The 16,120-nt window shown below is 47.3% G+C and overlaps 1 pseudogene; it reads left to right on the top strand.

Annotated features, from left to right (window-relative positions):
* The first annotated feature begins 3,518 nt into the window (after positions 1-3,518).
* On the top strand, positions 3,519-10,041 carry LOC136454012 (probable glutathione S-transferase; annotated as a pseudogene).
* Positions 10,042-16,120: the final 6,079 nt, after the last annotated feature.

Below are 16,120 nucleotides of genomic sequence, written 5' to 3'. Positions count from 1 at the left end.
ACCCAGTATAGAATACTGGGCTATTATGCCATTCTTTTAGGGTACGCCGACCGTAGTACTCCCCCACGGTCAGACCTGACTATCTTAATCTTTAATATCTTAAATTTATCCAATGCTTCTGTTCTTTCTTTGATTGGATAAATATAGCCATAATAGGAGTAATCATCTGTGAATGTTATGAACGATCATTACCATCCACACTCTTTACAGGAAACTGACCACATATGTCTGTGTGAATAATCTGTAGAATTCCTACACTTCGTTTGTCATCTTTTCTTAATTCTTTTTACATACTTTCCTTTTATGCATTCTCTACATTGTTCTAAAACTGAGAGCTCTAATGGAGGAAGAATATCATTCTTAACTTGTCTTTTCATTCTCCTCCTTGAAATATGGCCTGAACGATAGTGCCATAATTTCGACAACGCATCGTGAGCTCTCTTATCCACCATTTCTAGAGTAACACTCTGTCACCAGCTGCTTTATCAGCTGAGTAGCATATGTCTTTGAAGAGCTAGTGAACTGACTCTTTAATCTATCGAGGTACTCGGTGACCGTGTCATACTCTGGGATTAAGCCTACAATTGCAGGTTCAATCATGTTCTTTATCACAGCCAAACATTTCTTGTTGGCAGTGACACACTTTCTATGTTCAACAGTCATAGGACATCTTTTGGGATTCAAAATCCCTTTCTTTAGTTGCCCAAGTGGCATCATTCTCTTTTGTCTCCCTCACCGGTGCCACAATCTCAGTGGAACACGGTGAGGTGACTACCCAGTCCACCTTAGACAAGATGAAAACCAGGTCAAAACTTTTCTTAACATAAATAGAATTAATGCATAAATCATTAACTTTTCTTAACATACAACTATTCTTATACACTAATTCCACATCACCGTTGGGCAGAAATAGAATTAATGCATAAATCATTAACTTTCATAATTGTTCTTACACACTAATTCTACATCACCGTTGGGCAGAAATAGAATTAATGCATAAATCATTAACTTTTACAACTGTTCTCATACACTAATTCTACATCACCGTTGGGCAGAAATAGAATTAATGCATAAATCATTAAAAATTAACATCTGTTCTTATACACTAATTCTACATCACCATTGGGCAGAAGTAGAATTAATGCATAAATCATTAACATTACAATATTGTTATTAACAACATTGGTCAGAAAACAACAACATCATAATCATATCTAAACTCTTTTTCTCCAATTAAATACCACATTGATTCAAAATAACTGGAGAATCAACATTTTCTTTAGCAGCGGAAAAACTTTCTTTTTCTCCAATTAAATACCGCATTAGTTCAAAATAACTGGAGAATAAACAACTTTTCTTTAGCTGTGGAAAATTTCTCTTTTCCTTGAATTTTACCCACAGGAAAAATTGTATTTTCTATTTCCTTTAATCCATTAATCAATTTCCAGGAAATAAAGATTTACTGGAAAACTTTTCTTTTCTTCAGTTAAATATCATGTCGGTTTCAAAAACATTGGAGAATATACTTTTTCTTTAGCAGCGGAAAACATATACTCAATTTCTTGAATTTTACCCATAGGTAAAATGCATTTTTCTATTTTTTTTTCTTTTGAGCCAATTTGCATTTTCAAATTTCCAGGAAATAAAAATTTACTGAAAAAAAGAAAAAAATGAAAACTGATTCATTTCTTTACTATTCCTTCGGCCCAGCCGGCAAAATGGCCCAGCCCATCTATTCTCCACGCGCGCTGCCGCACCCAGGCCGCAACCTGGGCCTGGGCCGGCAAAGCCGCGCCCGTGCGCTCGCCCGCCTAGGCCGCGGGTTGGCCCGATCAAGCACCGCCGCCGGATCGCATCCGACGGTCACCCGCAGGCTTCGCGGGGTCAAAACCACGCTCGGGCCGCGACGGATGGAAACCCTAGGTCATTTGCTCCGGTCCTCTCTCTCTCTTTGTAGCCGAGCACAACCGAGCGAGAGTGAGAGCAGCGACCATGGCGAGCTAGGCGGTGGAGCAAGCCTTGGCACCGTTGCCGGCCCCCTCGCCGACGTGCATGCTCCCCAACGGGTGAGCACGCCACCGTCGAGCGGCCTGGCCGCAGCGCCCCCTTTTCCGAGCCCAGCGAGCAGCTGCCCCGGTTTAGCCTTTCTTCTCCCGCGTGCCGGCGTGATAGCAACGCTGCACGGCGGCGAGGTAAGCCACCCCCTTCCCCTTCTTTCCCCTATGGTTTTGATTCTCTTTTCCTGTTCTCAGATTCGACCGATTGGGGATAGTTAGGGTTAGGGTTTCTTTTCTCTTTTGATTTCTTTTCCTTTTCGGAGTTCATCCGAATCTCTTTCCTTATTCCAATTTTTCTTTCTCCGATTTAGACTGATCTACCAGAGTTCGCGCCCGCGGCTCCCCTGGCCTCTCACCTACGGTGACCAAAGGAGGAAGACGAGATGGCACCGCCGTGGAGCTCCTCGCCGGCATGCGTGCTCACCTAGTTGCGAAGCACGCCGCCGTCGAGTAGTCACGCGATGGTGCCCTGTTGTTCACGCGCGCCAGGCTACCCAGCCCGGTGGCTCTGTCTCTCTCTCGTCGGCCATGGATTTGGTCGATGGTAGTGACAGGACGGCCAGGCTCTAGGTAGGTAGCCTCATGACCGTCCTCTTTCTCTTGTAGGGTTCGAGTTCCGTCCTGATCCGATCTGGATCGGGCATTTTCTTTGTTTTTCAATCTAAAACCCTAGAGCTACACCCTAGGCTGACGAACTGCTAGGGTTCTTTGTTGAAACCGTGTCCACTTTTCCCGTACCCGATCTAGGGTTAGGGTTACACAGAGTGAACCTAGCTCTGGTACCATTGTTAGGATCAATGTGTGTACCTCTGTGACCGTAGGATCGGGTAAGCTCCTTTACGTTTCTCCTTGCAGCACGGCAACGTAGACGCCGGTGCCACAGTGTAGTAGGAGTCATCCAGCATGGTGGAGAGAAGTCCAGTGGTGCCGGCGGTGACCCTGCAGGCGCGACGGTGGTGGTGGCGGGCACATCCCATCGCTGGCAGCCCGGTCTTTAGATCGGTTTAGGGTTACTGTAGGTGGGTGTGGCGGCTCACGGCAAACCTCGTAGACCGAGCCCTCACCCCTACCTTCCTTTTATGTGTGCTGTGCGACAGGGGCCCACCAACCGAATTAGGGTTGGGCTCCCCCGATCAGGGAGCAGAGATAGGGCCCAATAGGCCATTGGGCCTATTGGTGGAGATCAACTAACAGTTCGCCCTTACGGCCATACAATTGGAGACTTGTTCAGTTATGTTTAGAACAAAAATGCCCACATATGGATATGCAGAGGTCACTGCTTATGCAAGGCATATGATTCACTACATCTTAGGTTTATTATATCGAAACCTTTGACTATATCAATGTCAGCCAAACAATCTTGATTATCTCCTATAAATAGCAATGGTTTAGCAAGTTTCTCCAAGCACAAGCGGATAGCAACAAGCAGCAAGCAGCAAGAACCAGCTAGCAGAAAGAAACATGTCTCCATCTATTAAGGTCATTGGCCATTACGCGAGCCCATTCGCGCACCGCGTTGAGGCCGCTCTGCGGCTCAAGGGCGTGCCATACGAGCTGATCCAGGAAGACCTGAGCAACAAGAGTGAGTTGCTGCTCGCCTAAAACCCTGTGCACAAGAAGGTGCCAGTGCTCCTCCATGGTGACCTGGCGGTCTGTGAGTCCCTCGTCATCGTCGAGTACGTCGACGAGGCCTTCAACGGGCCGCCTCTCCTGCTGGCTGACCTATTAGCAGCGAGCAACACGAGAAGCCTAAAAGAAGCACAAGACACTGTAGCTGGTCCGGCACACAGGATGACGGGTGTAGCGCCAAGGAAGAAGAGCGACCTCACCAAGCGACCGAACCGGCTCATCACACGGCATGAGCCAATGTATTAAAGGGGCAGGAAAGGCTTGGAAGAGGGATAACAAACATATTAGCCAAACTGAACCTGAACTAATCTTTCCTCCTACCTTGCGTATTGCTCCTTCTCTCTGAGTTCTTCCCCAATTCTCCAAATTCCTCCCCAATTCCTTCTGCTACCTATCTCTGCTTACACCTGGTATCAGTTTTCCAGCGATCCTCTGCTCGCTTCCCTGCTTTCCCTAATCTGGATTGCAAACGACTTAGGTTCGTTGCGCTTGGCAGATCGCAGTGACTGCTGTGAATTGCTTGAGAGCCCGTAATTCCTAGGTCACGCAATTGATTTGGGAAACTCTCACGATCTAGATCATCCTTCACCACCTCCTCCACCCCCACCTATCCCACCCAAGCCGCCGATCACACGCCACTACACCCGCAAAACCAAGCGTCTCAACACCATGAATCCCGACACACAGCTCCCGCTGGCGGAGATCAAGAAGCTCTCCGTCGAGCAAGCCACCATCCAGAAGCAGCTCTCCGATCAGAAGGACCTCCTCGAGCGCCGATTCGTCGAAGCTGATGAGGCCCTAGACAAACGCTTCAGGGACGCTGATGCTGAGGTCGAGCAGCGGATCATCGATTCCAAGCTCCGCCACGACGCACGCCTCATCACCATTGAGAAGGTTGCCTCCGACCTCACCTCCTGGAGCTAAGAGCACGAAGGCATCATCGATGACCTCCGCCTCCGCATCGGCAAGTTGGACAAGTACTGGAACCATTCTGTGATCGAGACCGCCGCTATTCACGTCGAGCCGGCGATCTTCCCTGATCCGCCGCTCAAGTCGGAGCAGCACGCCGCACCCTCACCTGCTGGCTATATGGCTGCTCGGCCTAACAGGCACCGCATCGAACATCACCACCGGGAGAATGAGTTTGGGGTTGTCACCACCTACACTCATTCCCCGGTCATGGGTATGACCGATTCCTCTGCTCCTTCCAAATTACATGGCACAGCATCTGATCTCATTCAATCTCACAATCGCCCACCCGATTTACCCCACAATCCTACCGGCAAGCTCCCTAAAATGAATTTTCCTTCCTTTGATGGCACTGATCTTCGTTTGTGGATTACATGCGCGGAAGATTACTTCTAGATGTACTCTGTTGATCCCGCAGTGTGGATTCAGTGTTCCCGCATGCAATTCATAGGACCAGCTAAGCGTTGGATCCAATCTGTTACACCCTAGCTCAAAAACATGCAATGGTCTGCCTTCTGCCGTGCATTACATACTCGATTTGATCGCGACTAGCATGAGTTCCTTCTGCGTCAACTCAATCGCATCCGCCAAAATTCTTCTGTGCAGGATTATGTTGACCGTTTCTTGGAGCTTGTCGATCAGCTTAATGCCTATGATTCCACCACAAACATACTGCATTACATCACTCGTTTTGTTGATGGCCTATACCCAGACATTTGTGCTGTTTTGCTTTTTCAACGCCCAATTCATTGGATACTGCGTACACTCTTGCATTGCTGCAGGAAGAAGCTGGAGATCCTCCGCGGAGGCAGGAACTCAGGCACGGTGATGGCGCATTTCCTCCACGATGGAACGTCAAGGGGGCTCCCCCACAGCAGCTGATGCCGGGAACTGACAAGGCGCCTTCGGGTGCGGGTGGTGCTGACCGGCCGGGGTATGGGCCCAAACCAATTGATCGCAAGCTAGCTGACTTGAAGTCCTTTCGTTGTGCTCGTGGCCTGTGTGATCATTGTGGTGAGAAGTGGAGTAGAGACCACAAGTGTGCTGCTCAAGTTGGTCTCAATGTGCTAGATGAGTTATATGCTCTATTTGTTGATGATGACACTGTAGACAGTCCGGCAAATGACGATGACGAGGAACAGTTATGTCTCTGCCTGCCTGTTGATGCCAGTGGACAGGCTATGATCTCGGGGGTCAAGACGTTGTAGTTTCAAGGCCGTTTTCAGAACTAGCCCATCTTGATCTTACTTGATTCCGGCAGCTCATCCTCTTTCATCAGTAAGGAATTGGTGCACCAGTTATCTGTTCCTCAAATTCAGTGCAAGCCACTGTCAGTCAGGGTTGCTAATGGCGAGAGTATGTCTTGTTCCACTTACATTCAGGCCGCAGTTTGGTCTATAGACCACTATCAGTTTCAACACGACTCGAAAGTATTACCACTCAGTACTTATGATGTTATCTTGGGCATGGATTGGCTCCAACTTTTCAGTCCTATGAAGGTTGATTGGAAGAATCATTGGTTGGCTATTCCTTACCATGGAGCTACAGTTGTCTACACCCTTCCTCATCTAGTTCTGACAGTGACACCGAATTGTTGGTACAACTTTTTGGTCTCTCGTCAGTATCACAAGACTGCCCTCCTGACATTCCATCAAATATACAACAGTTGCTTTCTGAGTTTCCTCAATTGACGGCTCCACCAAATGAGCTGCCGCCCCAGCGTGATTGTGACCATGCTATTCCACTGATTGAAGGGGCACAGCCGATCACTGTCATAACCATACCGGTATCCTCCTGCTCTGAAACATGAGATCAAAGCACAGGTTGATGCAATGCTTCAGCAGGGAATCATACAACCCAGTACTTCTCCTTTCAATTCACCAGTATTGTTGGTTCATAAGAAGGACAAAACTTGGCGGTTCCGTGTTGATTACCGCTACCTAAACGCCCTGACAATTAAAACTGTTTTTCCCATTCCGGTGTTTGAGCAGTTGATGGATGAGCTCGCGGGTGCGCGCTGGTTTTCCACCCTTGATCTGTTGTTTGGTTATCACCAGATCCGAATGAGGCCGGGGGAAGAATACAAGACCGCTTTCTCCACTCATGTTGGGCACTATGAGTTTCGAGTGGTTGCTTTTGGACTGTCAGGTGCACCAGGCATGTTTCAGGGAGCTATGAACACAACTCTCAAACCCCTCCTCAGGCGCTGTGCCATTGTCTTCTTCGATGATATCCTTATTTATAGTAGCACGCTGGAGGAACATATTGTGCATCTTCGGCAAGTGTTCACGTTACTCGCCAACGATCATGGCACATCAAATTATCCAAGTGTAAATTTGTTCAGACTGAGATCTCTTACCTGGGTCACGTTATCAGTGCCCAGGAAGTTGCCACCGATCCGTCCAAGGTTGCTGATATTATGTCCTGGCCACAGCCATCTAATGTTAAAGAGCTACGCAACTTTCTGGGTCTCTCGGGATTCTACAGACGCTTTGTACGCCACTATGCTATCATTTCAAAGCCCCTGACATCACTACTCAAAAAACATAGCTTGTTCATCTGGACGACTGAACATACTACAGCGTTCAATACTCTGAAAGAGTGCCTCAGTTCAGCACCTGTCTTGGCATTGCCGGATTTCACTCAGCAGTTCTGCATTGAGACTGATGCATCCAATTTGGGGGTCGGTGCTGTGCTCCTACAGAATGGTCGTCCACTTGCATTTCTTAGTCGAGCTCACGGCCCCAAGAACCAAGGTCTTTCAGCATATGAGAAAGAGTACATGGCGATCTTGATTGTTGTTGAACAGTGGCGCTCTTACCTGCAACTTGGTGAGTTTCTCATCTTCACCGACCAAAAGAGCTTAATCCATTTGAATGAGCAGCGGTTACACATGGCTTGGCAACAGAAAGTATTCACCAAGCTTCTCGGTTTGCAATACCGCATTGTGTACAAACCGGGTTCTGACAACCGAGTCACTGACGCACTATCTCGCAGAGCTACTTCTGCTGAAGTGTTCGCTATTTTCTGCACATGTGCCTTCTTGGTTGGATGAGGTCGTTGCTAGTTACACTGATGACACTAAAGCACAGGACCTGCTCAAGCATCTGGCCATATCTCCTTCTGACGAACCCAACTATGAGTTACACCAAGGCTTGCTCCGTCATAAGGGTCGCCTCTAGATCGGTGCTGACAAAAGTCTTCAGCAACGAATCATTCAGGCATTTCAATTCATCAGCCGTGGGCGGTCATTCTGGTTTTCCGGCCACTTACAACCGGATCAAACAGTTGTTCTCATGGACTGGTCTCAAGTCATCGGTTCATCAGTTTGTGTCTTCCTGCCTGACTTGTCAGCAAGCTAAGCCCGACAGAGCACGCTACCCGGGACTGCTGCAACCACTTCACGTTCCATCAATGGCATGGCAAAGCATTTCCATGGACTTTGTTGAAGGGCTCCCATCATCTGGTGGCAAGAATTGCATCTTGGTGGTGGTAGATCGGTTTTCTAAGTATGCCCATTTCCTTCCCTTAGCTCATCCATATACGGCTCTGTCAGTGGCCAAGCTATTTCTTCAGCAGGTATACCGTCTTCATGGCCTGCCGGATTCCATTGTTTCTGACAGAGATCGAGTCTTCACCAGTCAATTATGGCAAGAGTTATTTCGTTTGGCCAACGTTACCTTGAAAATGTCCACGACTTACCATCCTCAAACGGATGGGCAGACAGAACGTGTGAATCAATGCATGGAAACGTTCTTGAGATGCTTTGTCAGCGCTTGCCCCTCCAAATGGCTTGACTGGATATACCTTGCTGAGTACTGGTACAACACAACGTGTCACTCTTCATTGGGATACTCACCATTCTACGTCTTGTATGGACAGCAGCCTCGCCACTTTGGACTGACTGTTGAGTCAGCTGCTCCATCAATGCCACTATCTGAATGGGTTGAGGAAAAATCTCTGATCACTACTCTGATTCAGCAACATCTCACTCGGGCTCAGGAACGTATGAAGCACCAAGCCAACAAATCCCGATCAGAGAGGCAGTTTTCAGTTGGTGATTGGGTTTATCTGAAGCTCCAACCCTATGTGCAAGCTTCCCTCGCTCCACGGTCTAATCAGAAATTGGCATTCAAATTTTTTGGTCCCTTTCACGTGCTGGACAAAATTGGTGCTGTGGCTTACAAACTTGCTCTCCAGGCTTCTACTTCCATCCACCTGGTGTTTCATGTATCTCAGCTGAAAGCGGCAGTACCCTCTTCTCATCCTGTCTGCACTCTTCCTCAGTCGCTCGATGGTCATCAGTATCCACTCAAGGTACTTCAGCGAGACAATACTGTCGTTCCTCAAGTGTTGATTCAGTGGTCCGGGTTGCCACGCTCCTTAGCAACACGGGAAGATCTCGAAGCACTAAAGCAAAGGTTCCCACGTGCTCCTGCTTGGGGACAAGCAAGCTCTCAAGAAGGGGGGGGGGGGGGGGGGGGGGGGGGGGGGGGAGGGTTAGCCGCCAGCAACACGAGAAACCTGAAGAAGCACAAGACACTGTAGCCGGTCCGGCACGCAGGAAGGCGGGCACAGCGCCAACGAAGAAGAGCGACCGAACCGGCTCATCACATGGCCTGAGTGGGCGTGAGTCGAAGGATTAGACACAGCTGCGTCTGTGTGACTCGCGCACGGCATGAGCCGATGTATTAAAGGGGCAGGAAAGGCTTGGAAGAGGGGTAACAAACATATTAGCCAAACTGAACCTGAACTAATCTTTCCTCCTCCTACCTTGCGTATTGCTCCTTCTCTCCGAGTTCTTCCCCAATTCTCCAAATTCCTCCCCAATTCCTTCTGCTACTGATCTCTGCTTACATGACCCCTACGACCGTGCCATGGTTCGTTTCTGGGCTGACTTCATCGAAAACAAGGTATGTTGCTGCATTTGTTAGAACCTGGACTCACCTGTTCTGTTCTTATGAAATCTGAATATTTGCTGGTTTTACTCAATATTGCTGAATGAACACGGTGCTCTAGGCCGTTCTGTCTGGCACACTGGGCGGAGCAGGGTGAGGCGCAGAAGGCTGTGGTGAAAGAGGCCAAGGAGAACCTGACGCTTCTGGAGGCGCAGCTCAACAGGAAGAGGTTCTTCGGTGGCGACACGCCCGGCTACCTCGACATAGCCGCGTGTGCTTTAGGTCTTTGGCTCAGCGTGCTTGAGGAGGTGACTGGAGTGACCTTGGTGGACGACAACGAGTTCCCTGCTCTACGCCAGTGGGCCAAAGAGTACAAATCCAATGAAGCTCTCAAGCCCTGCATGCCGGACAAGGACCAAGTCGTCGCCTACTTCACTGAAAATAAGGAGAGGTACAAAATGTGGGCCATGACAACATTGGGGCAGTAATTGGGTGCAAAAACATGTCTTTATGTGTGGAATAATGTATGGATCGCATCATACAAATGCGGTGTGCGGAGACAAAATTAAATTTGATCTTTTAAGTTGTGTAAAGTCAACTGTTCCAAACGTTGACTCTCGATAGGTTGTTTTTAGTATTCATTTTCAATGTTTGAAGTGATATGAGTAGATTTGTCATGAAAATTGTATTTGTAAAAAATGTATACCTTTTTTGTATTTTAGGGATATATACCAGTCAAAGTAGGTCAAAACGTCACCAATTTATTACCGATAATGCTTAATTGTATCCGTGCGTCCGTCCCTTGCATGACTCCCGTCTGAACGAGCCTCATCCACTCGTTAACGGACCCATCCTCATCCACTCATTCATGGACCCAGCCCGCGTCGCACGATCGCTCTGCACTCCACGTCCCCACTCACAGGACGACTCTGCTTGCCCGCGCCGCCCCCGCTCGGATGGACTCCGCCTGCGTCGCCCGCCATCGCAGGATGGAACTCCGCTCGCCCATGCCGCCTGCCATCGCGGGAAGGACTCCGCTCGCCCATGCCGCCCTCGCTCGTGGGACAAACTCTGCCTACGCCATCCCCGCCCCTGCTGTCCAGACTCGTGCCTCCCATCGTGGCTGAGCTCCATCCACCTGCCGCGACCACTGCCGAGGTCCGTGCCACTGCCGAGCTCCGCACTGGCGACCTCCGAGCACTCTGTGGCATCAAGCTCGGCACCGGCATCAATCTGCACAAGGACGAGCTCCATTCGTCCAAGCAGCAAAGGTGACATTGCACTGAAAGCACATGTTGCAAGTGTATGTTCCAAGTGTTTTAGTTGGTTTACGGGTATATTGCAAGGGTTTCGTATGGATGCTGCAAAACTAGATCGGGATGTTGCTTATGTTGCAGTGGTTGTACTATGTTGTAAACACCTGTCCCCAATGTTTCATCTGTTTTTTTTCAGACAAATGTTGCAAGTGTGTTTATCTGGAAGTTGCATATGTTTCACGCATATGTAGCAAATGTTATTATCTGGATGTTGCATATGTGTTGCAAAGGTTTTCAAGTGTTTTTTAAGTGTTTTTGCAAGTGTTTCAGACGCACGTTTCAAATGTTTCATTTGTTTTCAGATGTATGTTGCATTTGTTGCATCCGGATGTTTTAAAACTAGATCGATTATTGCATCTCCCTCCTTGCATTTCTGTTGTCTCGCCTCGGTGTTAAGCACGGGAAGGCGGAGGTAGTCCCCACTGGCCCGGACAGGTCCCATGTGCTTGCGGGTGAGCGCAGCAGACAAGATGTGGGGGGGGGGGGGGGGACACCGGGAGAGGGGTGGGACGTGGGACGGGGGGCAGCAGCGCGGGCGTCCGGGCAGGGGTCTAGCGTTAGCCACGCCCATTTATTACTGGAGGGAGTAATATTTATTCTTCAATAGCAAATTCTTATTTATCAAAAAAATCTTTCATGCGTCTACAATGAATGTACACAATACAATACAGAAGAACAATATGCATCTAAAATTTCTTGATAGTGTATTTATTGTTTTCTCGACCATGCAAAAGGTTTGCGCGTCTTTGTATTAAGGTGGATAAAAGTTTAATACAAAACGCCTTGGCGGCGCCCTACGTGATTAGAAGAGCTATACATGGACACTTAGACCCTCCCTAGTGTACTGAAGCCTACGCTATTACATTTGGACAATATCAACCCGAAACTCGGTGCCGGATAAGAGGCCTATGCCCAGGCCACCGAGCGGCGGCGCTCCTTGCGTGCACTGACGTCGCCTACATATTACTGGGGTCCTCGCTGTAGATTTCTTCGTACGCCTTCATAGCCGACGTGGACGAAGACGACATCCTGCTGGTTAGTCCTAGGCGCTTCAGGACAAGGTGCTCACCTCGCTTGGACGCCGGGATATGTGACATGCTCTGCGCCGCTATCCGCTTGCTCTTCTTGGGAGAGCGGGTGGTGCACGTCCACCGTGGGCCGTATCTTCTCCGGCCAGCTCTAGGAGTGTATTTATTTAATATCATAGTTGTTAAAATATCTTTTTACTTTGTTAAAATTAAAGAAACTTGACGTAGGATAAAACTAAAACCATTTACATTTTATAATGGATGTGGCTTCTGGCTGTAGTGGTTGAGTCGATTTGTACACGCTTGCCTGCATCCGTCATCTTAATAGTATCCGCCTAAAATGGGAAAAAATTCTGACAATTTCAATGGGAACATGTTTTTTTTTTTGCTAAACATGGAACAATGGTCTTCGTGAACTAGCAATATTGTTAAGCTCAATAACAATGATATGGGCTCACTAAAAATTAAAAAGGGCCTTACTAGAATGTGCTCATGCACGCACAAGCACCTCCGCCCGCACACTCTCTCTCTCCTTTCCCCTCCCTCATGTGCACTATTCTTCTTCTTCCTCTCGCCGCCTCATTACCCTGCCTAGCTCCAGCGTCACCCTTCGCTCCGGTGAGTGCCCCCACCCCTGCCTCCACCACCTCCCACCGCCCCGCCACCAGCGTTAGTGCCTTGCCAGAGCTCCACGGCCGTGGAGCTCCGGTGAGACCCTACCATCAGCAGCGACCTCCTCCTTCCCCTCCTCCCCCCCCGCACCCTCCAGCATGCGGCCATGGTGCCCCTGCCCTGACCTAGCCCGGCCGCCGCTCCTGTCGCCAGCTCCCCTAAACCACCCACAAACCATCCCCAATGCCTGGCCGGTCTACCTCCCCCCGGTCGGCCCCTTCTATACCTGCCGGAGTTGGAGAAGAAGGGGCGGCGTGGCTTGCTGGAACCCTAGGGGCCGTCGGAGGTAGGGAAGAGAGAGGACAGGCACAGGAGCGGGAGCAGACGCAGATGGCGGGCATGGGCAGGCGCAAGCACGGCGAATTGGGCGGCCTCCTTCTTCCCCATGTGCATCGGATGGCCCTCGAGGTGCGCGTGCCGAAGCTTCATCGCTTGCTCGTTCGGAAACTGGGTTTCCGCACTAAAAATTATTTTAGGTGCTCCAATGAGGCCTACTAAAGAGTACCAAAACTTCGATATCTAGTGAAAAATTAAGTCTTCCTGATGTAGACAAGGCTCCATGTATGGTCGTATGCGTGGAGCTCATGTCCTTATCATCCTCCCTTTCTTGATGAAAAGTCGTCCTCGACGTCGATTGTGCTTGAAACTGATCCTGCACAACACAAAGGAGAACAGAGTTGCGAAGACAAAGGGAACTAAAATAATTGTGAGAAGGAACGTGACCATGTTTCTAAGTTTCTAGCGTGTCATCTCGCATAAAAATTTCAGCAAGCATGTAGACTCCATTATCCGAATGCACATGATGTATGTCAACACTATCCTGCAAAAGATTAGAACTAACCAAAGACAATGTAGGAATAGATGGTCTAGCAGACATAGGTAGCAACCAACAATGGTCCCCTTCTTGGAAGTGAACTTATTTCTTTGAGGAACATGAGAAAATGTTTGTATTATTATGGCTGCCCTCTAAACGATCATAATATTGTAGAACAAAAGGAGAATTCATATTACTACGAACGTATACTCGATGTATCATATATTGTCCTTTGTTGTTATATTTGCCAATAACATGATATGTGTGTTTAGAAAACCAAGGCAAATCAACATATTTAAAAAGGCTCTCCTCCAAACAATCTAGGTTATACAAAACATCAAATTTAATGTAACCCAAAGTATGTAAAGAAGACAACAATTTGAGCTCATCAGTTTTAGTAGCAATATGAATAACATGTTTATTTTTAGCACAAGTGGTTGGTTCCAAAACATGTAAAACTGAAGCATCATCAACGAATTCATCTTTATCACAAGGAACATCAAGCAAATTATCATGTGACAAAGATAAATCAAGAGAGGGTTCCACTAACAATTGCTCTATGATAGCATGGTTTGTGAAAAAATTTAGTACATTAAAACAATTCTCACCTTCTGTGAGTGTAGCACCATGGGCATTACATGTGTTCTCAACATAAGTAATAGGTGCATTGTGAAGTGATAGTTCTGAATTTGCATATGAGGTTGTGAGCTCCTCATTTTCTTCCATGTCATCCTCTCGCTTATATACATTATCCTGTAGAAGGTTAGTCATAGCAAGAGAAATAACAACATACTCTTCCCCTAAATAGTGCACCTCAGCATATGAAGTCAAAACAGGAGGTGGATTAACAAAGGTTTATTGCATAAGGAGTTTCATATCATTCCAAGTTTGAGGTTTATCAGAAGGATCCAAAGACTCCCACCAAGATAAAGCAGAATGTCGTAAAATACTAGCTATATTTTTTACCTTCCTCCTTGGACACATAAAGCGAGTAGCAAATATGTTATCTATGGCAATTTCCCACTCCATGTACTCATCAGCACCTATACCATCATAAGTCAGTGGATACGAACAACATGTCATTGTTAGAATCAAACAAGAAAATACACAAGTATGTATTTTCCTATCAGATACTATAAGATGTGGTCAAGGAGTAAAGTCACTGTCGACACAGAATTTTGTCCTATGTCGAGGACACACGTAGCAAGCCGGAAGGGTCCGCTCGATGGAGCTGGAGATCCGCCTAGCTTTAGCGCAAGGGTGGTCGATCATGTGCAATCCTCCTGAGACGTGCTAGTCAATTTGACCCTGCAACTGACAAGGAAAGAAAGCTTATCAGTAATTTAGGGTAGAACATGCCGGTGTTGCCAGACAGTCCTGAATGTGCGTCTCTGAGAGCCGACATGAAAGGAGATCGACTAAATAGCTGATTCCAGCATATTCATAAGAATAAATTGGTTAAAGCTAATGGGGTTGTGTAAGAAGAATCGGTTATCATTATGAATGTCGTTGTTGAAATAAATACTGGTCACTAGCAAAAAGATATCAACAGTAATTAGTTCATGCTAAGTCAATGACTACAAGTAACCGAACTCCTTTATAAAAGAAATAGTTCATCATCATTCAACTATTTAATAGAAATAAATCTAATAAACATATTAGATCTCATCTATCGCTATGACCAGTGGGGCATGAGGTAGAATCATGCAAGCCGTAGAAACAACAATAGACTCGATGACCCTAACTTATTACTAATATCAGTGGGGGCATGAGGCAGAATCATGCAGGCCGTAATACAATAATCATGGGGCTAATACATCTTTCAACCTATCGCTACTTCAATGATCTCGTGATGCGAACTGTTCGTGAAAGCGCTTGATATCAGCTAAAACAGCCGATTCAGGCATAGCGCATAGTTAAGGTCATGCCCTCTCAAGAACAGATCTACCAAATAACAATCCCTACTCTACGGTGCTAATAGTGGGGTGTGAGGCAGAATCACACAGGCTGTGATAACAGGCCATGGAACAGTTTTCGCTAACCAATAGATCTACTCAAGATCAAACACGCCTTAACCGCACGCTATGCACGATCAAGATTGATGTAAAACAGCCGATAAAACATAACTCATCGTTTAAAGTACAGATTAGATCAATTTTAGATTAACAAACGATGGGTTAAAAAGGATATAAGGCCGATCTAGATCAATCCCAATCGGACGAAGTGATATTGCTGTAATTAAATAAAAAATGAAAGCAATAAGCAATATCGGTAACTTAATGAATCTATCCGAACGAACTCCACCCTTAGATAGAGCCGATAACTTGACCTTGATCTAGTTCATGCAGTGGGGGTTGACCGAATCGATGCAGCCATACTTGAACTAGGCAAGAATCGATAACTAACTTATACCAGAGTCGCAGTGGAGGTCGACCGGATCAATACAGCCATACGAACAGAGGTATAAGCCATGACGGTACTTACAACAAGCAGTGGAGGTCGACTGAATCAATGCAGCCATACTTGCTGAAGAACTCGTCGAGATCTACTCTACTCCTACTCCTAAGGGGTGGCCAGAGCCGAAAAAGTAAATGACTTGTATATTGGATTGATTGTGTCTTACAATAGCCAGGGTTTGGTATTTATACCCGGAACCTGCGTATGACTCCTACCTAAGCACGACTTATCATAATTTCTGACCCTAGAGGAAACACTCCTAATCTAAGATAACTTGGAC

Source organism: Miscanthus floridulus, chromosome 5, assembly GCF_019320115.1.
Source record: "Miscanthus floridulus cultivar M001 chromosome 5, ASM1932011v1, whole genome shotgun sequence".
Taxonomy (NCBI): Eukaryota; Viridiplantae; Streptophyta; class Magnoliopsida; order Poales; family Poaceae; genus Miscanthus; species Miscanthus floridulus.
This window is presented reverse-complemented; position numbering and strand designations above follow the sequence as displayed.